This window comes from Vombatus ursinus, unplaced genomic scaffold (genome assembly GCF_900497805.2).
Source record: "Vombatus ursinus unplaced genomic scaffold, bare-nosed wombat genome assembly UNPS02014225.1, whole genome shotgun sequence".
Classification (NCBI taxonomy): Eukaryota; Metazoa; Chordata; class Mammalia; order Diprotodontia; family Vombatidae; genus Vombatus; species Vombatus ursinus.
Genome location: NW_020954003.1, coordinates 893,636 through 917,545, shown reverse-complemented (window position 1 = coordinate 917,545; position 23,910 = coordinate 893,636). Strand labels below are relative to the sequence as shown.

The 23,910-nt window shown below is 40.4% G+C and overlaps 1 long non-coding RNA gene across 2 annotated transcripts in view; it reads right to left on the bottom strand.

Annotated features, from left to right (window-relative positions):
• LOC114041949 overlaps window positions 1–11,356 on the bottom strand; it is a 47,061-nt gene extending 35,705 nt beyond the window's left edge. Inside the window, exon 1 of one of the 2 annotated variants that reach the window (XR_003568958.1) lies at window positions 11,285–11,356. This is a non-coding gene — a long non-coding RNA (uncharacterized LOC114041949). Of the gene's footprint in view, window positions 1–2,592; window positions 2,662–11,284 lie in introns of those variants that run through there. The other variant, XR_003568957.1, reaches the window with a different exon arrangement.
• Window positions 11,357–23,910: the final 12,554 nt, after the last annotated feature.

The window sequence follows — 23,910 nt, the reverse complement described above, 5'->3', positions numbered from 1 at the left end:
ACCTCAAGTAGAAGTCAATCCCTCTCCAGCCACACCTCCAATTGAAGGAGAGGTTTTGAATGACATTAGGCTCTTCTTGAATGGCCAAACGCCTGGTGCTGACTCTATTCCAGCTGAGATCTTACAAGGCAGGGGGTCCACTGCTCATACAAAAGCTGGTAGAAATCTTCTGGGTTATCTGGCAAGAGGAGGTTCTCCCCCAGAAGATCAAGGATGCCTCCATTGCCCATCCATATAAAGGAAAAGGAAACAGGTTTTCCTGTGACAACCACACAAGGGTCTCTTAGTCATTGCTGGCAAGATTCTTTCCAGAGTCTTTAATCAGCTGATCCTTCACCTGAAAGATGGTCATCTACCTGAGAGCCAATGTGTCTTCAGAAAAGGATTGGTCAACATGGTGTTTGCTACCCGACAACTCCAGAAGAAATGCCAGGAGCAGAACAGAGGTCTGTACACGACATTTGTCGATCTAATGAAAGCCTTTGATACCGTCAGTCATGAGGGCTTATGGAAAATATGACAAAATTTGATTGCCTGGAGAAGTTCATCAGTATTGTACATCATTTCCACAACAGCATACTTGCATAGATTCTGGATAACAGACAATGCTTTCTAGCTTTCTCAGTCTTCAATGGAGTGAAGCAGGACTGTGTGCTTGCTCCAGTGCTTTTTAGCATATGTTCTGCAAGGTTATCAGACACCTTCAACAAAGATGAAAATGGCATCAAGGTCAGCTATCACACTGATGGTAAGTTATTTAACCTAAAAAGGCTACAAGCCAGCACTAAAGGAGAGGGAGCATTGGTGCATGACTCTTTAGATAATTGTATATTCAGTGCTGCCTGTGAAGCTGAGATGTACCAAAGTATGGATCAGTTCTGCTGCTTGTATTAATTTGGGTCTGGCAATTAACACCAAGAAAACAAAGGTTCTCCATCAGATGGAACCACACCATCCATACATGGAAGCATTGGGTTACAGAAAATGGAGAAACTTTGAATACTACGGATAAGTTCACTTACCTTAGCAGTATACTTTCCAGGAATGTACATATAAATGATGAGATGGATGCACACATTGCCAGAGCTACCTCAGTATTTGAGAGGAGGCTCTGAAGAATGTATGGGAGAAAAGAGGTATTAGACTGCCTACCAAACTGAAGGTCTACAGACCCACTGTGCTGACTTCATTGTTACATGCCTATGAACATGCCTGTTATACACCTGAACAGTCTACTAGCACCACATCAGAAAATTAAACCACTTCCATTTGAGTTGTCTTAGGAAGATTCTGAAGATCACCCAGCAAAATACTGTACCCGACACTGAGGTGCTCTCTCAAGCTGAACTTCCAGGCATTCAAACTCTACTGCAGAGGGCACAACTCCAACAGGCTGGCCACATTGTTTGAATGCCAAACATACGTTTGTCTAAAAGACTGTTTTACAAAGAACTCACACGAGGCAGGCACTCACATGCGTAGTCTGAAGAAGCGATACAAGGACATTCTCAAGTCCTCTAAAGAGCTTTGGAATCGATTGTGAGACATGGGAGACACCGGTACAGGACCACCCAACATGGTACGCCCACATCAAAGACGGCTAAGCACTAGGGATACAAAGGAAGGCAAAAAACAATCCCTGCTCTCAAGGAGATTTCCATGTAACTCAGAAAACAACATGCAAACAACTATGTGCGAACACATAGGATGAGTTGGAAATAATCAACAGAGGGAAGACACAGGGATCAAGGAAGGCTTAAATCTTTCTTATAGAAAGGTGGGATATTAACCGGAACTTGAAGGAAGCCCAGGAAGCCAGCAGGCAAAGATAAGAAAGAAAGCATTCCAGGCATGGGGGACAGGCAATGAAAATGCCCAGAATCAAGAGATGATGTGTAGCTAAGTAATACATGCAACATTGCACATGGACTGGTAGTGATAGAAATGAAACTTTCTCTTTTATAGGAATAATTGTAATACCTTGCATTTGTCTAGTGCTTTACAATTTTCAAGGGATTTGCCATACTTTATTTCATTTGATTTTCCAATTCAACTTTTTACTACCAAAAATTGGCAAATCAACCACTAGGTGTCACTCTTGCTACATAAAATTACTCAAAAAGCCTCTTTTGGTTTTTGAAGTCCAGGTCATTGCCCCTGAATTTATTTCTTGGGCGAGGACAGGGGTGGGGCGGGGCGGGTAGAGGGAATAAGCATTTACAGTATGAAGCACCGAGTCCTTGCCAGGCACTCTGCTAACTCATTTGATCCTCACAACACTGAGATAAGTGCTATTATGATCTCCATTTTCCAGTTGAGGACACTGAGACAGACCAAGGTTAAGTGACTTACTCAGGGTCACACAAAGTGTCTGAGGCATAACTCCAGACCCAGCGCCCTATCCACTTCACCACCTAGCTCCTTCTCTTAGAATCCCATCAGAATCATAGCACCTCTAAGTTAGAGGGATTCATCCATCCACCAGATACCTGATGAGTGTCCCCCCTGCCTTTGCCTGAAGAGCTCTCCTGACTACTTTTAGAGAGCTCTGATTCATTAGGAAGATTTTCCTTACCTTAAACCTAAACTTACCTCTTTGCAGTTTCCATCCCCAGGTCTGCCTTCTAGGGTCAAACAGAATAAGTCTTCTCTGTCTTCCACATGAAAGCTTTTCAAATATTTGAATGCAGCTGTTATGTTCTCCCTCAGTCTCCTCTTCTGGCTGAACACTCCCACTGTTTCTCCTATTGGTCTGTATATGCCATGATCTCAAAGCACTGGTTGCCTTCCTTGGGTTCTCTCTAGCTCATCTTCATAAAATGTGGTGTCCAGAATTGAGACAAAGTACAGGGAAACTATTCACTCCAACGTGCTCTGTTAACGCAACCTAAGCCCAGACAAGCATTCTTGGCTGCCATTATCACACCATAAACTCATATTGAGGTTGCAGTTCACTAACACGCCAAGATCTTTTTCAAACAAATCTCTACATGGACCATGCCTCCCCCTTCTCTTACTGACAGAATCAATTTTTTTTACCCAAGTGTGAGACTTTACATTTATTCCTATTAAATTATACCTTACTAGACTTAGACTAGTGTTCTAGGCTCTGGCAGCTGGATGCCTCGGTGAATAGAGCTCTGGGCCTGAAGTTAGGAAGACCTAAGTTCAAATTCAGCCTCAGACACTATTAGCAGTATGTCTCCGGGCAAGTCACTTAACCTCTGTCCACTTCTGTTTCCTCAACTGTAAAAGTGGGATTATAACAACACTTCTCTATCAGAGTTGCTACAAGGACCAAAAGAGATAATATTTGTAAAGCAATGAACAGAGTGCCAGCAACATTGTTGTTCAGGCATGTCCAACTATGTGATCCCATTTTGAGTTTTCTTGGCAAAGATACTACAGGGGTTTGCCGTTTCCTTCTCCAGCTCATTTTACAGATGAAGAAACTGAGGCAAATAGGGTTAACTGACTTGTCCAGGATCACACAGCTAGTAAGTGTCTGAGGCCAGATTTGGACTCATAAAGGTGAATCTACCCAACTTCAGGCCCAGCACTCTATCCACTGCAACACCTAGCTGCCCTACCAGGTACATAGCAGGTGCTTAATAAATTCAGGTTTCCCTTCTCCTAAACTGTCCTTAAAAATCCGGATTCACGCACATTTTTTTTCACTTTCAGTATATTTTTCCCTCTATTTTTCTTGCTTTTCCCCCCTGCAACATGGTTGATGTGGAAATATGTTTTGCATAACTTCATATGTATAATGAGTATCATGTTTCTTGCCTTCTGGATGGATGGGGGAGGGATGAGGGGAGGGAAAACATTTGGAACTGAAAATAAAAAGTTAAAAGTTAGCATAAATCTAACTCACTATGCTGTGAGTCCATAATCTGATCCTCAAAGGAACAATGGAATAATTGCGTACAAGTCTTCTTGCAGGCTATTTCCAAAAAACCCATTTAACTTGTTAGGTACTCTTCGCTGTACTTTAAAAAGTTTCCAGGCTTGGAACAGTCAGTTCCATTTTCCTGCACTATCTGTAAAGAAACCCTTTACTTGAACATTATTGCATTGTATGTCTTTCAGACAAAGGAGAGCGATGACAGTGGAGAAGGCCTGACCATGTCTCTTAAGGTTGCTGTGGAATCTTATGTGCTTTCATGTTCATTATCTTCATCAGTTAAAAAGAAAGATGCGGGGATATTTATATCAAGACCCACGAGCATCTAATACAAAATCCTCTGTGTGCTGTTCAAAGCCCTTTATAACCTGTCACTCACTCACACACACACACACACACCCTTCCACTCTTCTTACCCCACCACCACTAAGGACAAACAATAACAACAGCAACGACCCCAAATACTCTATAATCCAGTGACCCTGGCCTCTTTGCTGCATCTCCAGACTCCAGGCGTTTTCACTGGCCCTCTCCCAGGCCTGGATTCCTCTCCCTCCTCATTGCCTCCTAAGTCCCTGCTTCAATCCCTTCAAGTCCCTGCTAAAGTCCCACCTTCTGCTGTGTGACCCTGGGCAAGTCACTTAACCCCAATAGCCTCACCAAAAAAAGCAAAAAAAAAAAAACAAAAAAAAACCCCACCTTCTCCAGGAAGCCTTTCCTAATCCCTCTTCACTCTAGCTCCTTCTCTCTGTTCCAATATATACTGTATATAGCTTGTTTGTATATGCTTATCTGTGTGTTATCTCCCCCACTAGACTGTGAGCTCCTTAAGAGCAGGGAGCATTTTTTTTTGTCTATTTTTGTATCCCCAGAGTTCAGCACAGTACTTGGCACATAATAGGTGCTTAATAAATGTTTATTGAATGACTGAGGTTCGGGGTTTCCAGGACAGGAGATGCAGTCACAGTTATACCCAGTTATACCTTAAGCTAACTATAGGATTTATCAAACAACGTAGAAACTACATTAATGTAGCTATCCATACAGAAAGGATATGAGGAGACAGACACATCTGCTTCTTTGCTGACCACTGAGTCCCTCCCTTTGTCTGGCTTAATGAAAGGAAGCTGCCCACATAACTGCTCCCAGGAAGTTAGCTCTATCCAGACAATAGCCCAACCACCAGCTGGCCCACAGATCTAAGGGATGCGAGATTTAATACTTCTGTAGACAAAGGGGAACTGGTGCCTCTTACAAATTCACCAATCTAGGGTAAGCAGATAAGATTAAACACCGGGGTTAGTGCAAGTCCTTTGGAGTCAGGAGCGGCACTCATGGATATTCATCATTCACTCTCGCTGTCTCTGTCTGCACTTTCCCTACAACCCCTCTGGGCGAAAGGCCTCATCTAGCCAGCCAGCCAGCATCAACTGACATCCATGAAATATTAAACAACCCAGAGGAAGCCCTCCGGGGCATTGCACAGATCCTTTATGAAGGATTTATGGAAGAATACAAACAAGAATCATGCCAGATCAGGAGATGCATAAATGGATTGGGATCTGCACTGAGGGAGAGAGTACCCCTCCCCCCACCCTACCCCCATGAATCTAATTCCCCAAGAGTTTGTAAGCTTTTTGGAGTCATGAACCCCTTGGGCAGTCTGGTGAAGTTTATGGACCCCTTCTCTCAATAATGTTTGTAAATAATTGAAGGAAATGGAGAATTTCAATTAGAAGTTAGTGGAAATAAAGGGGTAATTTTCTTCCCATCCAAATTCATAGACCCCCTGAAATCAAACTACTAACCACAAGTTAAGAACCCCTGAATTAGACTGTGTATCCATAGGAGAATCCAAGTAAAAAGATAAAGGAATTACTAATCCCATAAAACCTCATTATTCAGGACATAGGCTGGGTTTAAATTCTACCTCTTTATTATCTATGAAAAACAGGTTTCCTGAGAGTATAAGGACAGAACCCATGATTTCATGGATATAGACAATTCCCAGATTAGGAAACTCCCCCTACCAATGCAGGTCAGCACCTTCTCTGCAGTTTCTAATCTTAGTGAACTGGTTGAAAACGCAGAGATTAAGCGATTTGCCTGGGGTCACTTGGCTAGAATTGGTCAGAGGAGGGCCTTGTATTGAAGTCTTGCTAGCTCCAAAGCCAGCTGTCCCTCCACTACTGATGAAGACAACAGTTTTTAAGCACTTTAGATCGATCCAATTACATAAAATTCAATACCGGTCTGCTTATAAAAAAAAAGTTCTTATTAAAATAGATGCCCAAAGGACAAGAGCTTGGCAAGACTTTATTAACCTTATTTGTGTTACTATGTATCCTTGAAAGTCATAAAACTATATTAAATGGTCAGGTGAGATTTGGACCCTTCCCACAGAAAGAGGACCGGGGTTACTCAACAGAAAGAGAGACTTATGGATCCATAGAGGTTATTGCTAACCACCAAAGGAATAATAACCCAGAGTACATCCTTAACTAGCTTACTCTTGATTGGCTCATTCAGAGGTGCCTGGAGCCTATTTACCTTAAATTGCTACATTGGCAAAGCTCCAGCTTGCTCTCTTCTGGGTATAAAACAGTTCAAACTCCAAAGTTCTGGGGCCATTCAATCTAGAATCCTAGCATACAGGACAAGTTCCTTCTTGGACCTCATGCACACTATGACATGTCCCAAATCAGGGCAAAAGGGACCCAGATGTCTATGTCACAGACTGGCATCTGTTTTAATATCAATAAATTATGGCAAGTCGTAAGTGTGACGTGTTTCTTGTCCCTTTACATATATTATTTTATTTTGATCCAGAAATGGATTACTATACTGTACTTGTTTTTAGATATTCTCTAATCAAGACTTCTCACTTCATCTCTATTAATTTGATTGTTAGTATTTTTAATTAATTTATTTTTAGTTTACAACAATCACTTCCATAAGTTTTTGAGTTTTAAATTTTCTCCCCCTCCCTCTATGCCTCCCTCCCCAAAATGGCATGCAATCTGATATAGATAGGCTCTACATATACATTCCTATTAAACATATTTTCACGTTAGTCATATTGTAGAGTTAGAACCAATAGAAGGAACCACAAGAAAGAAGAAATGAAACAAAACAGAAGAAAAAAAAGCAAATAGTTTGCTTTAGATATTCTCTAATCAAGACTTTTCACTTCATCTCTATTAATTTGATTTAGTATTTTTAATTTATTTATTTTTAGTTTTCAACAATCACTTCCATAAGCTTTTGAGTTTTAAATTTTCCCCCCCTCCCTCTGCACCTCCCTCCCCAAAATGGCATGCAATCTGATATAGGTTCATACAGGAATATACATTCCTATTAAATGGGAATTTAAATTAAAAAATTAATATTTTATATATTTATATATTATATAATTATATATAATATATTATTATATAATATAAGATACAAATATAAGGTATATAATATAAATAAATAAATAAATAAATCCTAATTAAATAGGAATTTAATAGGAATATACATTCCTATTAAACATATTTTTCCTATTAGTCATATTGTAAAGAAGAGTTAGAACCAATAGGAGGAACCACAAGAAAGAAGAAATGAAACAAAACAGAAGAAAAAAAGCAAATAGTTTGCTTCGATCTGCATCCAAACTCCATAGTTCTTTCTCTGGATGTGGATAGCATTTTCCATCATGAGACTTTTGGAGATGTCTCAGATCCTTGCATTGCTGAGAAGAGCTAAGTCTATCAAAGTTAGTCATCACACAATGTGGCTGTTACTATGTACAACATTCTCCTAATTCTGCTCACTTCACTCAGCATCAGTCCATACAAGTCTTTCCAGGTTTTTCTGAAGTCTGCCTGCTCATCATTTCTTATAGCACAATAGTATTCCATTACATTCATTTACCACAACTTGTTCAGTCATTCCCCCAATTGATGGGCATCCCCTCAATTTCCAATTCTTTGCCACCACAGAAAGAGCTGCTATAATTATTTTTGTACCTGTGGGTTTCCCATTTTTATGATCTCTTTGGGATACAGCCCTAGAAAACCTATTACTGGGTCAAAGGGTATGCACATTTTTATAGCCCTTTGGGCATAGTTCCAAATTGCTCTCCAAAATGGTTGGATTAGTTCACAACTCCACCAACAATGCATTAATGTTCCAATTTTTCCATACCTTCTCCAACAGTTATCATTTTCCTGTTTTGTCATGTTGGCCAGTCTGATAGGTGTGATGTGGTACCTCAGAGTTGTTTTGATTTGCATTTCTCTAATCAATAGTGATTTAGAGCATTTTTTCATATGACTACAGATAGCTTTAATTTCTTCATCTGAAAACTGCCTGTTCATATCCTTTGACCATTTATCAATTGGGGAATGACTTGTATTCTCATAAATTTGACTCAGTTCTCTGTATTTTAGAAATGAGGCCCTTATCAGAGACCCTGGTGGTAAAAATTCTTTCTCAGTTTTCTGCTTCCCTCCTAATCCTGGTTGCATTGGTTTTGTTTGTGCAAAGACTTTTCAATTTTATGTCATCAAAATTATCCATTTTGCATTTCATAATGTTCTCTATCTCTTGTTTGGTCATAAATTCTTCTGTTCTCCATAAATCTGACAGGTAAACTATTCCTTGCTCTCCCAGTTTGCTTATATTATCAGTCTTTATATATAAATCATGTACCCATTTTGATTTTATTTTGGTATATGGTGTAAGATTTTGGTCTACGCCTAGTTTCTGCCATACTCTTTTCCAGTTTCCCCAGCAATTTTTGTCAAATAGTGAGTTCTTATCCCAGAAGCTGAGGTCTTTGGGTTTATCAAACAGTAGATTACTTTGACTACTTTGACAACTGTGTCTTGCATACCTAACCTAGTCCACTGATCCACCACTCTATTTCTTAAGCAGTACCAAGTAGTTTTGATGATTGCTGCTTTATAATACAATTTAAGATCTGGTACACCTTTGAGTTAATACTTTTGAAAAGTAAAAACAAATTGCTTGACTACCAAGGTATATACAATGACATTTTTTTTGGTCCAGACCTTAACTGGATTAGGAAACTACCATAGACAGACCTCCCTTTGCCAAAGCAAATGCACGGTTCTTATGCCACTTACAGTCATATTCAGTTGCCTGGTACACTGAGAGATTAAGTGACTGCCTAGAGTCACACAGCTAGGAAGTTTCAGAGGCAGGACTAGAACCCAGATCTTCCTGACTACACAGCTCACTTTCTATCTGCTGCCTTCCAAACATAGCTACAATGACAGAAAATAAAACAACATTAAAGGCACCTGAATCCAGACTAAATGCAATGATCAATCTTGGTCCCTGAGAACAGGTGATGAATATCACATCTCTCATTAAAGAGGTGGGGGACTTCACATGGGAAATGGTTCCTATCCTATCAGACATCATCACACAATTTTATCAGTTTTGCTTTATTGCAAAGGAGAGGTCTGTTGCAGGGGGTATGTCAGGATATGACTGTGGTGTTTCTCAGAAAGTACCAATAAACCTATAAGCCATACATTCATTAAAGAAAATTACAGCTTGAAGAACTCCAGAGTCACAATTGTCTTAAATTAATAACTACAGAGTAGGACAGGTTGGTTGTAGTCGCTTCTTCTTTCTATTTCTATTTATCCCCCTTTCCCTCTTCACTGGCTACTACAAAGATGTAAAAATAAATCATATATCTGAAATTCTTATAATCTGGATGCTATATAATTTCATTAAACCACATGTTTGAATTACATGACCTATTAGAACCCTAAGGTCCATCTCATAAAAGTGAGCCTTCCCAGAAGAAGTGATCCATCCTCATCCCAGTACTAACAATGCTTTGCAGGCATGGCTAAGACGCACTTTGACATTCTACCTTATGGGGATAGAACCTGGACCTGCCATCTTAGTCGTATGGGAAACTTCCAGATGAGGAAACTCCCTCCCTGAATGCAAGACAGTGTCTTTACTGCAATTTACAGTAAGGTCCCAATTAGTACAAATAATGAATCCTCTGAAGTGATTGCATGTATTTGAAGTTGCACTATACAAAGTTATAATCAGGTAAGTTATGGTGATTGGTTCTAACCCAATGAAAACACGCAGTGTAAATGTGAATAATGCAGTCACTTCAGAATATTCATTATTCAGCTAATGGAGACCAAGCTGTATGGTCTTTGAGAGTTGCCCAGAGAGGCTAAATGTCTCAGTTCTACCTTGTGTTCCAGTAACCTCGTTCTACCTGTGTTGTTGTAAAGAAAAGCACTTTATAAACTCCCCTGTGCACTATTGTTATCCTCTGTAGAGGTACAGGAAAAAGGGCTTCATTTGGAGTCAGAAGACACAGGTTCAAATCCGGAGGACCTTTGCCACTTACTACCTATATCACCCTGAGCAAGGGAACGGCAGTGACCTTTGGCAAGAATGGTGTACGAAAAGCTCCTCTACAATGGGTTTCCACTTCTTTCTCATCCCGCCCCCACCATTCTAAATCTCCAAAAGTACCTGGAACAATGCCAGTACAAAGCTAGAAACTGAGTAGTAGAGAGCCTCAAATCTCAGGTTTGAGATTATGTGCTCCTTCTCTGTAGCAAGGAGCATCCCCCTTCCTGGTTTCAGATACAGACAATCTGCAGTGTGCATCATCCACATGAGAATTATCAGGGATAGACTACACCACTAAATTATTATTTACCGTTCACTTTGTGAAACATATATATATATATATATATATACACACACACACACACACACAAATATATCCATAAAATAGGAATAATAATAATAATAGCATCTACCTCCCCAGGTTGTCGTAAGGATCAAATGAGATATTTGCGAAGTGTTTTGCAAACCTTAAAGTGATATATAAATATAAAAAAACAGGCTTTTTTATTGTGCTCTGTCATTTCAGTCATGTCTGACTCTTCATGACCCCTTTTGGGGTTTACTTGGCAAAGATGCTGAAGTGGATTTCCATTTCCTTCTCAAGGTCATTTTACAGACGGGGAAACTGAGGCAAACCTGGTTAAGTGACTTGCCCAGGGTCACACAGTTAATAAGAGTCTAAGACCAGATTTGAACTCAGGAAGAGGAATTTTTCTGACTCCAAGTGCCACATACACACACACACACACACACACACACACACACACGCATTATATAAGCCTCTTCTTCCCTCTCTCCAATTTATCCTCTATACAGCTACTAAAGTGATTTTTCTATGTCATTCTCACTCCACTGGCTCTCTGTTGCCTCAAGGATCAAATAGAAATACCCCTTTTGGACCCTTATGGTCCCTCACCGTCTGATTCCAGTCCACCTTTACAGTCTTATGATACATTACTCCCCTTTACTCACTCTATGGTCTTCCTGGTGTCTCTCACACACAACACTCCACGTCCAGTCGCTGGCCTTTGTCTTGGCTTCCTCCTATGTCTGGGAGGTCCTCCCTCCTCACTCCTGCTTCTTAGAACGCCTAGTTCCTTCTAAGCTCAGCTAAACTGTTGCCTCCTACACAAAGCCTTTCCTGGTCACATACCCTACCCCCAGGTGCTAGAATCTTCTCGCCAAAAAATAACTTTGTATTGATGTATGTACATTATGTTGCCCCTCATACAGTGTAAGTTCCTTGAGAGCAAAGACTATTTCATTTTTGTTTTGGTATCTTAGCACAGTGTCAGTCACAAAGTGTTTAATAAACATTTTTGTTGATTGATTACAAATATATTTATATGTGTCTGTGTATGTATATGCAGAGATATTTACATACACATATGTAGCAGTAGTATATATATATAGATAGATATAGATATAGATATACTAGTATATAGTAGTGGTGCGGTAGATAGAGAACCGGACTTGGAAATAGGAAGACTTATCTTCCTGAATTCAAATGTGACCTCAGGCACTTATTAGCTGTGTGACCCTGGCCAAGTCATTTTTTTTTAATATTTTTTGTTGGTTTGTTTTGGTTTTTTTTTAATTTTTTAGAGAGGCAATGAGGTGACATGACTTGCCCAAGGTCACACAGCTAGTAAGTGTCAAATGTCTGAGGCTGGATTTGAACTCAGGTCCTCCTGACTCCGAGGCTGGAGCTCTATTCACTGTGCCACCTAGCTGGCCCTGGGCAAGTCGTTTAACCCAGTTTGCTTCAGTTCCTCATCTGTAAAGTGAACTGGAGAAGGAAATGGCAAACCACTCCAGTATCTTTGCCAAGAAAATCCCCAAAAAGGGGTCACAAAGACTGAAACAGCTGAACAACAACTAGATGTGTGTGCATAATATACACACTTAAAAATATATGTGTGTATACTGATGTATGTATGTATGTTTTAGGCCTATGATCTCATTGGTATAATAAAAATTCAATGTACAAACAACTTTCACCACCCCAGACTGGTAACTAGTTGTCTGGATCGCTGAATAGCTAAATGACTTATCCATGGTCAGATACCAGAATGTTTCAAAGGCAGCACTAGAACCCAGACCTTTGCTGACTGCAAGGATGGCCTTCTATTCCCTAAGCCAGGCTTGGGGAAGTATCTCTATAAATTATTATTATCATAATTATTCATGATCATATTATAATTCAGGTGATCCCTAAGGTCTCCTCCAGCTCAAAATTCTATGATTCTTCATGAATTCCTCTGCTCTGACAGCATCCTATGCCTTCCTTGGAATTTGTACCCTCTCTTCTGTCCATGGAGCCCTGGACAATGTTGACTTTATCCTGTACCTGGGATCATTTTCAAGATCCGAGTTTTAACTAGATGCATGTGAGTATATTACATACATATTTATGTTACCAGCAGAGAAAAACCTGCCTGGGGCTATCCATAGCAGGCAATTCCAACCTAAATGATTACTTTTAGGTTGCCGGGGACCCCTTTCCCAAGGTTGCTACAGATAAGCTTCTGTAAGGCTTTCGTATCTGAGTTTGGCAGCCTGTGAGAGGCTGCAAACAATAACTCCAATCATTTTAACAAAAGCCATAGCACCACAGATGACTCTGCCCTTGCACACATGAACATACCTGCACGAGCACCATGTTTTTAAATGCTCCCTACTCCCCTTATTCTTTACGGGAAGCACTGACGTTCACAGTTATCTTTATGAGCCTCTAGCTCGTTGGGAGATTCCTGGCACTGTACAATAGAGATAGAAATTAATCGGTTGTCAGGAAACAGAGGCGCTAGAGGGCTAGGAGGAACAGAGAGACGCAGGTGCTGAGGCTTGCTCGAGAAGATTCCCTCCCACCTCTCCAGGGGCAGCTGGAAAGGGGTGTGATGGATTACAACTCTATCAGGAGCCTTTAGCAGTATCTGGAGGTAGGCAGAGTGCTGCTGTATGTGACAAAGGGTGGTTGGAAGCTGGCCTGGGTGTAGTGAATCCTAGAGAATGGAGAGAGAGATGACTGGGTGAGGGAGACAGAGAGAGAAAGAGAGAAAGAAAGAGAGAGAGAGAGAGAGAGGTGTGAATTTTTTTGTGTAAGAGCAATGAGAGAGTGCCTTTGAGTATGCAGACTAGGGAGGTCACAATGACATATGACAATCGTGTCTTTTGGCACAAGGACAAACAGTAAGTAAAGGCCAATGCAGAGACTGCAGTTCAATTTGGGAGTTAATGTGTTGTTCCTGAGGTGTGTGAAGGGATGTGCATTGGATACAGATCTGTGGCTTGGTGGCTAATTTGGCAACACACACACACACACACACACACCACACACAGGCATATACCCCACCACCGCACACACACTATAGGCCAGTGTCTAGTGTAGCTTATCTGAATCACAGACACCTGAGCTTAATTATGGGTTTCTGTTTCTGAAGCTGATTGCAATCTAACAGTAAGGAGATATAGTTGAAAGGGCACTGGCCTGGGCTAGAAGGAATAGATTAGGGTTTGAGTCCTGGATGTATGGTTGTAGGCAAGTCTGAGCGTGTTTCCTGATCTGCAAAATGGTGCTAATAAAACTGTCGTGCCAATCTCAAAGTGTTATTGTGGAGAAAGTGTTCTGTCAATCTTAAAACTCTATAGAAATGTGAAGAAACATTGCATAAGTTCTAGCCCTTAGAGAGCACACTTCAATGACTATATTATAGCAGCTGTTGATGTGGGAAAGTCAAACATTTCAAGGATCATTTAAGGCTACAAGGAAATAGAATAAGTCACACCAAAGCTCAAAAGAAAGTGTGGTCAAAAACAATGCCAAGAAATAATGAACTCTTGCTACAAAGCAGACTAACCTATCCTCAGAAAACAAGTAAATACCTTCACAGAGAGCTGAAACCCACAAGGGTTGCTAGTGATTCCTCTACAGAATAGCATAGGATTATTAAAGCTGGAAAAATATACAGAAGGCCAACAACAAAACAGAAGCTAACCACTGAGATGATGAAGAAACACATAGATAAGACAATAAAAAGATTAGAGCACTGAAGATTGGAAAAAGGTAATTTTACTGGTGAAACTCACTTGAAATTCAAGGCCACACTGAAATCATTGTCAGAAAAAGTACAGATGGGGGCAGCTAGGTGGTACAGTGAATAGAGCACTGGCCCTGGAGTAGGAGGACCTCAGTTCAAAACCAGCCTCAGACACTTGACACTTACTAGCTGTGTGACCCTGGGCGGGTCACTTAACCCTATTGCCTAGTAAAAAAAAACAAACAAACAAAAAGTACAGATAAGTCTATAGTATCTGAGCAAAAACCCGTAAAACGTTCACCCAAAAATAATGTTTCAGGAGTGTTTGCTCAAGAATCTGTCTTGCATCTCCAAAAGTCTTATGATGGAAAATGCTATCCACATCCAGAGAAAGAACTATGGAGTTTGAATACAGATCGAAGCATGCTATTTGCTCTTTTTTTTTTCTTCTGTTTTGTTTTGTTGCTTCTTTCTTGTGGTTCCTCCTATTGGTTCTAATTCTTCTTTACAGCTGATTAATATGAAAATATGTTTAATAGGAATGTATATGTAGAGCCTATATCAGATTGCACACCATCTTGGAGAGGGGGGAGAAGAAGCAGGGGGAGAAAATTTAAAACTCAAAATCTTATGGAAGTGATTGTTCAAAACTAAAAATTAATTAATTAATTAATTTTAAAAAAGGGGAAAAAAAAAGAATCTCTGTCTTGGAGCACTAAGAACCTAGACCTAGAACACTGAGAAGTTAAGTAATTTGCCCAGAGTCATACAGTTAGTATGTATTAGAGGTCAGACTTGAACATAGATCTTCTTGGCTTTCTATCTACCATGATATACAGTCTCTCACTTACTAATATAGCAATGTATAAATGTTTGTATGCATATAGATATATTCTATTGCAAGTAATACTGACAGCACTTACAGTTGCAAAATTGTAAGAAGCAAAACCAGTGCTTACACAAATAATGAGATGTGTATAGAACTACAAAGACCAAGACATTATGGAAAGAATTGTAAAACTTAAAGTTGTTGACCCTTCCATAAGAGGGGAGAAACTAGAGGGACAGAGTCCGATTAGGAGGCTATGCAATGGTATAGGCAAGACAGGGCCTGTAATAAGGAACTGAAATAGGATGGTGATTATGGAAGTGGGAGAGGAGGAAACCTACGTGGGACATGTTTCTGAGGGAGAATCATTAAGATTTAACCACTATTGGACTAGATGACCTTTGAGGTGACTACCCACTCTGAGATTCTGTGATTTATGCTTAGATCTGGGTAGTGACTGAGAGTCAAAAATCAAGGATGAGTCTGAGGTAGCAAACCTAGATGACTAGAAGGAGGCTGGACCCTTGACAGAAATAGGGAAGTACAGAAGAGAGTTAGAAAGATGAGATGTTTTCAACCTGTTGAGTTTGAGGTGCCTACAGGACATAGGGTTGGAAATGTCCAATAAGCAGTTTTTGATGCTGGACTGGCACTCAGGAGAAAGCCTAGGGAAGGATCTATAGATCTGAGCAAAGTGGCACAGTGGATAGAGTACAAAGTTTGGAGTCAGGAAGACTCATCTTCCAGAGTTCAAATCTAGCCTCAGACACTTCTTGGCCAGTGACCCTGGCAAGTCACTTTTTACTGTTTGCCTCAGTTTCCTCATCGGTAAAATGAAATGAGCCGGAGAAGGAAATGGCAAACCACTCCAGTATCTTTGCCAAGAAAACTCCAAAAAGGGTCACAAAGAGTTGCACACAATTGAAAAATGACTAAACAACAAAAATAGATCTAAGAGTCATTTGCATAGATATGACCATTAAATCCATGGGAGTTGATAAGAGAGAGAGAGAAGGAAAAGAGAGAAGAGCAGAGGAACCAGGATTTGGAGTACATCCATGTCCACAGAGCAGACATTGATTATGATCCTGCAATAGAGATTGAGAAGGGGTGATCAGACAGGTAGAAGAAGAATCAAGAGGAAGTGGAAACCCAGAAAAGAGAGCATACCCCAAGGCTATTCAATTCCCATCCTCCCAGAAGGTCACTATTGAGTCACTTGGGGAAATTGAGTACCCCATTTGTTCACCCCTGCGGACTAGCTATGACAATCAGGATGGATGCTGATTCTTCCTCCCATCTCCCCATCTTCCAGCTGCTCTGCTCTACTCACTCCTCTGGATCCGCCTTTGCCATACAATTACTAATTTCCTCATGATCCAGATAATTCCCAGAGGACATAGCCCCCTTAGCGTTGTCTTATAACAGGACACCCAGCAAGATGGGTTTTTCTCTCATTCAGTTTTCCTGCTGGCTGTGTCCAGGAACACTCCTGACCCAGGCTCATTACTTATCTAATTCTTCAAATTTTCCAGATTTAAAGAGGGGCAGTGTAAATACAGTAGAAAAGAGTGTGAGATTTGGAGCTGAAGAATCATAGTTCAAATCCAGTCCCTATTACATACTGTAGGCATGACCTTGAACAAGTCACCTAAATCTAACTTCTCTGAACCTCAGTTTCTTCATCTGTAAAATGAGTGTAATAATACTTAACAGTATTTGTTTTATGTGTTTTCTGTAAAGTTATGTTTTAAAGCATTTTGCAAATTTGAAAATACAATACAAACACTGCTGTTATTTTAGCTATATGCTCTGAAGTATGAATCTCCTCTTTAAAATGCCAATAGCCATTCATGAAGGTCTTTGCTTACTTATTAAGTTCAGAGCTAAGGCTGGAAATATGTTTTGTACTACTTCACATGTATAATCGTTATTATGCGATTATAATCGTATACGATTATATAAGGGACAGGGAAGAGATAGGAGAGAGGGAGAGAATTTGAAACTCAACACTTTTTAAAATGAATATTAAAAAATTTTCAATGTAATTGGGAAATATACATATACATATACACATATATGTGTGTATGTATGTTCAGAGCTAGGGTTTCATGCACTTAGAAATGATTGAATTTTTAACAGTGGGTTTTCTGCCCTAAGAATGAGAAATGAAAACTGCCATGGCCCTGCTTACAAGGAACATGAACATCTTGTGCATTATTCTTCTGCCACAGAAAAGGTCGATCCATCTATATGGGGAAAAGTGCCAGCCTCAAATCAACCTTTTACTGCAAAAGCCTCTTTATATCTCCACGAACACCAGAAGCCGCACCACCAGCAGAGTTCAAGAGAAGACTCAATTCAACCTTTCACGAAGTAGAACAATCACCTGCCTAAGGTAACCCTACTCCCCTATTTACTGACATTTAAGTGGCACTTTAAGGTTAAATAATAATAATTTATTTAACATTTATACAGTGCTTTAAGGTTTTCAAAGTGCTCTACAAATATTATCTCATTTTATCCTCATGACAACCCTGGGAGGAAGGGGTTCTTATTGTCATCTGAATTTTACAGATGAGGAAACTGAGGCTGAAAGAGATTAAATGATTTGTCCAGGGTCACACAGCTAATAAGTAAGTGTCTGAGGCTAGATTTTAATTCAGTTCATTTGGACTTCAAGTTTAACACTGTATCCACTGTGCAACTTAGGTTTACAAATCTTTATATACTTTATTTCACTTTGCATATATTATCTTACTTGATTTTCACAACTGTCCTGTGAGATAGGTACCTATTCTCCCATTTTACAGATTACAAAAACTGAGGCTCTGAGAGGTTAAACGTCGCACAGCTAGGAAATGTCAGAGGAGGGATTCAAAATCATGTTTCTGCTGACTCCAAGTTCAACACCAGGCAGTGTGTTTCACTCTATTATGTTGCTTCTCTAAGGGAAAGCTGGCTATTACTGAGTTTAAACCCCAAGGAGATAACAGCTAATTAGTTGTGGTATCCCTTTGTAGCCACTTGTGCTCAGGGTTTTTCCCTTCATTTTCCTAACATTTCTAGGTCATAGAGACAAATGGAAATGCAAGACATCAGGAGCTGAATTGTCTGGGACATATTAAGTAAAGGGATCCTTAAGGTCATGTAATGTTGTGCTAAAGCAGAACATATAAAAGCCCTGAGAGTTGCTTGCTTCCCAAGAAACATGCTAAAAGGACATGGCCAGTGCAGGAATTTGTTTTGTTTGACCATGCATATCTATTACAAGGGTTTTGTTTTTTTCTTTTTCAAGGAGGGGAGAAAAACATTGATTTTTACTCATTGAAAAAAAATTTCATTTAATCTAAAAATTAAAAAAAAAAACATTCCAGAAGAAGTCAGAAAGGGACACAGGAAAATTGCCACAGGTGGCCTCAAGGCTGCAGGTTCCCCACCCCTGCACTAGGTGGTCACTTAGTGCTATTGATAGGTGACCTCAGTTCTGAAAGCAGCACAGGGTGATGACGTAGGAGACAACAAAGAGGCCATCTAGTGACCTTCCTACTTCATCACTGGTAGCAGAAAACTTTCACCTAAAAAATGATCAAAGAAACAAATGTTGTCCTTCCAGGGCTCGGGGTGAAGGATGGCACATAGTAAATGGTTCCCCTTTCCCTCTTTATGACTTTGATATGGGAGAGGTGGGAGCCAGGGATATGACTCCTCTACAGATGACCTTTGGACAAAAATGAAGTTGATGATAAACTCCAAGCCAAGATAGCTCCCTGAACAGAAGCAGGTTCCCACATACCTACTCTAGCAAAACCCTGAAATTCACTTCAACCAAATAATGATCAAGAAATCCAATTAGAAACTACGGTAAGAAATTTCTTCCTCCCCAGAAATGCACAAAAGGTCATCCAGAAGCCCACAGGCAATAGGAAAGGGAGTTGCCAAAAGAGCCAACACTAGAACATGCAAACACATGCGTGCTTCTTGGTCCAGAGAAAGCAGATCAAAAGGCTCGCTTCTCTAGAAAAATACAGGAAGTTGGTAATCAGACCTTGGAAACTCTAGAGAGCAGTGGTGAACGGTGGGGCATCACAACACAAAGACTGGGCCAAGCAAGGAGCCCAAAGGTTCCCACGTCTCTCGTACTTTGTCCTGAGATACTGTGCAGAGCCCTGAAGATCAAGACTGTAAAACTCAAATATCCAGGTCGGGAGGGGGTGACCTCAGGAGGTGGAGATCACTACTGGAGCCCCAGTAACCCAGAGCGAGACCAAGCAGAGCCAACCACTTCACCCAAGAGACTAGACCAGATTGGAATCTGGCCCCAGCTCAAAGCCCCATTTCTAAAAACCAAAGAAGACACCAACCAGTATAAAAATTATAGTTCTAGAGATGTCCAAAAATCCAGTCTAGAAGAAGAAAGTAACTCCATACCAATTGTCAGCTGAAAATGTGGATTTTCCACGAACTACATAAATACCCAAAATCATTAAGCAAAGAGATAAAAAGGGATTCAGGCTGGTACTTCAGGGCTTATACGCCACCTGGTGGCTTACTCAAAGATTGCACAATGTTTGATTATTCCAGCACTGTCTCTAGTACCCATACACAGTAATCTGTGTCCTTTAAGACAAAAAGAAATACCCTATATGTGCCCAAATATTCACAATAATATAATCCATAGTACCATAAAACTGGAAATAAGTTCTGTGCCTAATGATTGGGAAATGACTGAACAGATTAGAATGTATGTAAGTAATAATATTCCTGACTTCTGAGGAATTACAAATACGAAGAATTCAGAGACGTGTGGGAAGACTTGCATAGACTGACACAGAGCAGAAAAGGCAGACCCAAAAAAGACAATATTCAAAATGACAACAATAACATAAATGGAAACACCACTAAAAGACAAGAGAATGCAGGTCAAATATAATGAACAATGGTGGTTTCAGATGATTGATGTTAAAACACATTTGATTTCTATTCAGAAATGATAAACCATAAAAATAGAACATTACATGAACTCTTAATCATAACTGTCATATCAGATGCTTTTGTTTGATTTTTTTAAAAGGAAGATTTTGGGGGGTGTTTATTGAAAAGCAATCAACATGTCTAATCAAAATATTATAAGAGAGATAAATAAGATAGTGCTAGTTAAAGGACCATGGCAGCAGCTGGGTGGCTCGGTAGATAGAATGCCGGGCCTAGAGTCAGGAAGAAATCTTCCTGAGTTCAAAGCCAGTCTCAGGCACTTACTAGTTGTGTGACCCTGGGAAAGTCACTTAACCCTGTTTGCCTCAGTTTCCTCACTGTAAAATGAGCTAGAGAAGGAAATGGCAAACCAGTCCAATATCTTTGCCAAGAAAATTCCAAATGGAGTCACAAAGAATCAGACACAACTGAAAACTACTGAACAGAGTTAAAAGACCAGGCCAGTGATCCATGGTCAACGGTCTTTGGAAAGTAGCATGGTAGCAGAACACTAGACTAGGAATCAGGAAGACCTGACTTCAAATCCTGATACTTATGAACTGTGTGACCATGGGCAAATTACTTAACTTTTCTCAGCCTCAGTTGCCTTCTCTGCAAAATGGAGATAATACCTGTAGTACTTACTTCACAGGGTTGTAAAGATAAAGATAATGTATGGAAAGCACTTTGCAGACATTAAAATACTATAGAAATAACAGTTATTATTATTATTTGGTGAATATATATAAATACTTTAGATTTCTATAGTGTTTCTTACATGGGGTCTACAGGTTGCCATGGACAAAAACATCCATTATATTGCAGAGTGTGGGATAAAAAAATGGATAGTCCGAGTGTCATACTGGTAGCCCTGAAATATTAAAAGACCTACAGGAAGGTCTCTAGAATGTTGGATAAATTTTCTTTGGAGGATTTATAAAGCATAAACAAGAATCAAGCAGAATGAGAAGACATATATGGGTTGTAATCTGAATCAGTGGAAGAAGTGTTCACACCAATGAGAACACAGAGCCATCAAAAAATCTAGCATGGTGCTGCTTCTTAAAATTGAGCATTTAATGTTTTTAACAGTTGGCTTTTTTGGTGTGTTTTTGTTTTTTGGGTTTTTTTTTTTTTTTTTGGGCTAGGCAATGGGGTTAAGTGACTTGCCCAGGGTCACACAGCTAGTAAGTGTTATGTGTCTAGTCAGAGTCCGGATTTGAACTCAGGTCCTCCTGAATCCAGGTCTGGTGCTTTATCCACTGCGCCACCTAGCTGCCTCTAATAGTTGTTTTTTAAAGATATCTATTATCACAGCCTCTGAGCACTATACAACCCCAGAAATTTCAAGGTGCCAATATTGTAGTGAGGCTAAAATATTAGAATCAATCAAACAACATGCATTCATTAAGCACTTAATATATGCCAGGCACTATACTAACTACTAGTGATACAAAGAAAAAGTAAAAAGCAGTTCTTGCCTTCAGTGAGCTTACAGTCTAACGGAAGAACCAATATGTACAAATATAGCTCTATACAAGCTACAAAGTAGATACAAGGTAACCCTAGAGGGGTAGACACCAGCTGGTACTCAGAGACTTCTCCTGCCCTCTCTTCCCCAATCATCTCTCATCTCCCTTTTCTCCCTCTCCTCATCTTTTAGTGTTTCTTGGCTCCCCTTTCTTTTCTTTGCAATCCTCCCCTACTATGCTAAAGTGTTGAATACTATCAGAGTTGTGACCTGGGCCCTTGCAAGGTCAGTAACGAAGGGACTGTCTTGGCAGGAATGGAGCACTGACCATTGGCCCTGACTGCAGGGAGGGAGGAGAAAGACAAGGGGAAGAGGAAGGGGAGGAAAAGAGAAAAAGCATTTTTTAAGAATCCACTATGTACCAAGCACTTTTACAAAAATTACCTCTTTGATCCTCACAACAACCCTATGAGGTAGGTCCTATTTTTATCCACATTTTACACTTGAGGAAACTGAGGCAGAAAGAGGTTAAGTCATTTGCCCAGGGTTACATAGCTATTAAGTGACTGAGGTCACATTTGAACTCAGGTCTTCCTGATTCCAAGTCCTGCATTCTATCCACATCACCACCCAGCGGCTTTACAAATGCAAGGGCAGATACAGAAGCTGGAGAGGGGGTGGAAGGGAGAGTAGGCATGAAATGCATCTAGGAGATCCCAAAGGAATCCCTTGACATCATTCAATAGAGGGTTCTTTTCTGCACATTGTGGCTACCCCACCGCCAGCTTGTCCCACAAAATGGGACATTGCAAAGTTCACCTTGGCTCAGGCCAAAGAGAATCCCAGATTACAGGGGTCCATGAAATATCTGCAGTGGGCCTGGAATCCTAGCCGGTCCTCTGATGGCCTCATGGGAAGTCCCTGAGGTACGCCAGGTGCAGTCAGGGACCAGGGTCACTAATTCCAACTGCTTCCTCAGCCAGAAGTTTGCATCCCTCCGAATAGCAAATGTGCTTTACCAGGCAGAAAAATTCCTCAGAGGTCTGGGCCAATCGTCTGGGCAGCTCTGGGGTCTTATGGAGGCCCCTGCAGAGGGCCTTCCAGTCCAGCAGTCAGCCTCTGCCATTGTCAGCTGCAGGACATACATTCATGGAGTCAAACAATAACTGACACATCTCTAATTGTTATAAAGGGGATGATGGGAGTTTGGGGGGTTGGGAAGGGACAATGTTGTGTGCCAGTAATTAGGACAAGCACCAGGCCTGGGAAGGAACAATTGCCTCCCTCAGAAGGGGGCCGGGATCCAAGAAAGTTTCAACCAAAACAAAAAAAAAATTTTTAAAGCAAAAGCAGGCTAAGAAAATATAAAGATGGGGGCAGCTAGGTGGCGCAGTGGATAGAGCACCGGCCCTGGAGTCAGGAGGACCTGAGTTCAAATGTGATCTCAGACCAAACACTTGACACTTACTAGCTGTGTGACCCTGGGCAAGTCACTTAACCCCAATTGCCCAAAAAAAAAATGAATAAAATAAAGATTATAACTGTTTTCAAAATATTTAAAGGCTTTTGTAGTAGAAGAAAATATGTTCCGTGCTGCTCTAGAAGGTACATCTTAGGAACAATTGATGGCAATTATGAGATGCATTTTTAGCTTTGATAATAAAAAGAATATTCTGACAATTAGACCTAGCCAGTTATGAAATGAACAACTTTGTAAAGAGGTGAGCTCCTTGTTACTAGAGGTATTTGAGCAAAAGGCTAGCTAACCATCCATTAGGGAAACTGCATCATACTGCAAAGGATGGGGCACTGAACTAGTAGATGGTCTTTAATCCTGAGATTTGAGATGGTATGATTTTACACAGAATTTAGTTTGCCTAATAACTGGTTAGATTCTGATACAAATATGTATTTTCCACTCCCACTACTATATTATAACAATAGACCACCATACTTCCAAATACCCAGTATCACAAACTTCTTCCTTCTTTAGTTTCCTCTCCTGCCTCCTTTCTCTCTCCTCTGCAAGAAGAGACTGACTTGGGGATGGGGGGAGGGGAAGAGGGAAGTGAGCTCCTCCAGAGTCCTCGTAGAAAGCATTTGGAATGCATTTCAGTCCCGGATTTCAAGCATAGAGTCCTTTTGATCAGAGGCGAGGGTTTTTAAGACTCAACTTCAATTGATCTGGCTCAGAGACGAGATTCCTTTGGCCAGTATTGCCAAAGCCCAGATCATGAGACAAACCCAGATACAAGGGTAATGCCTGGGACTATTTTCAATTTTT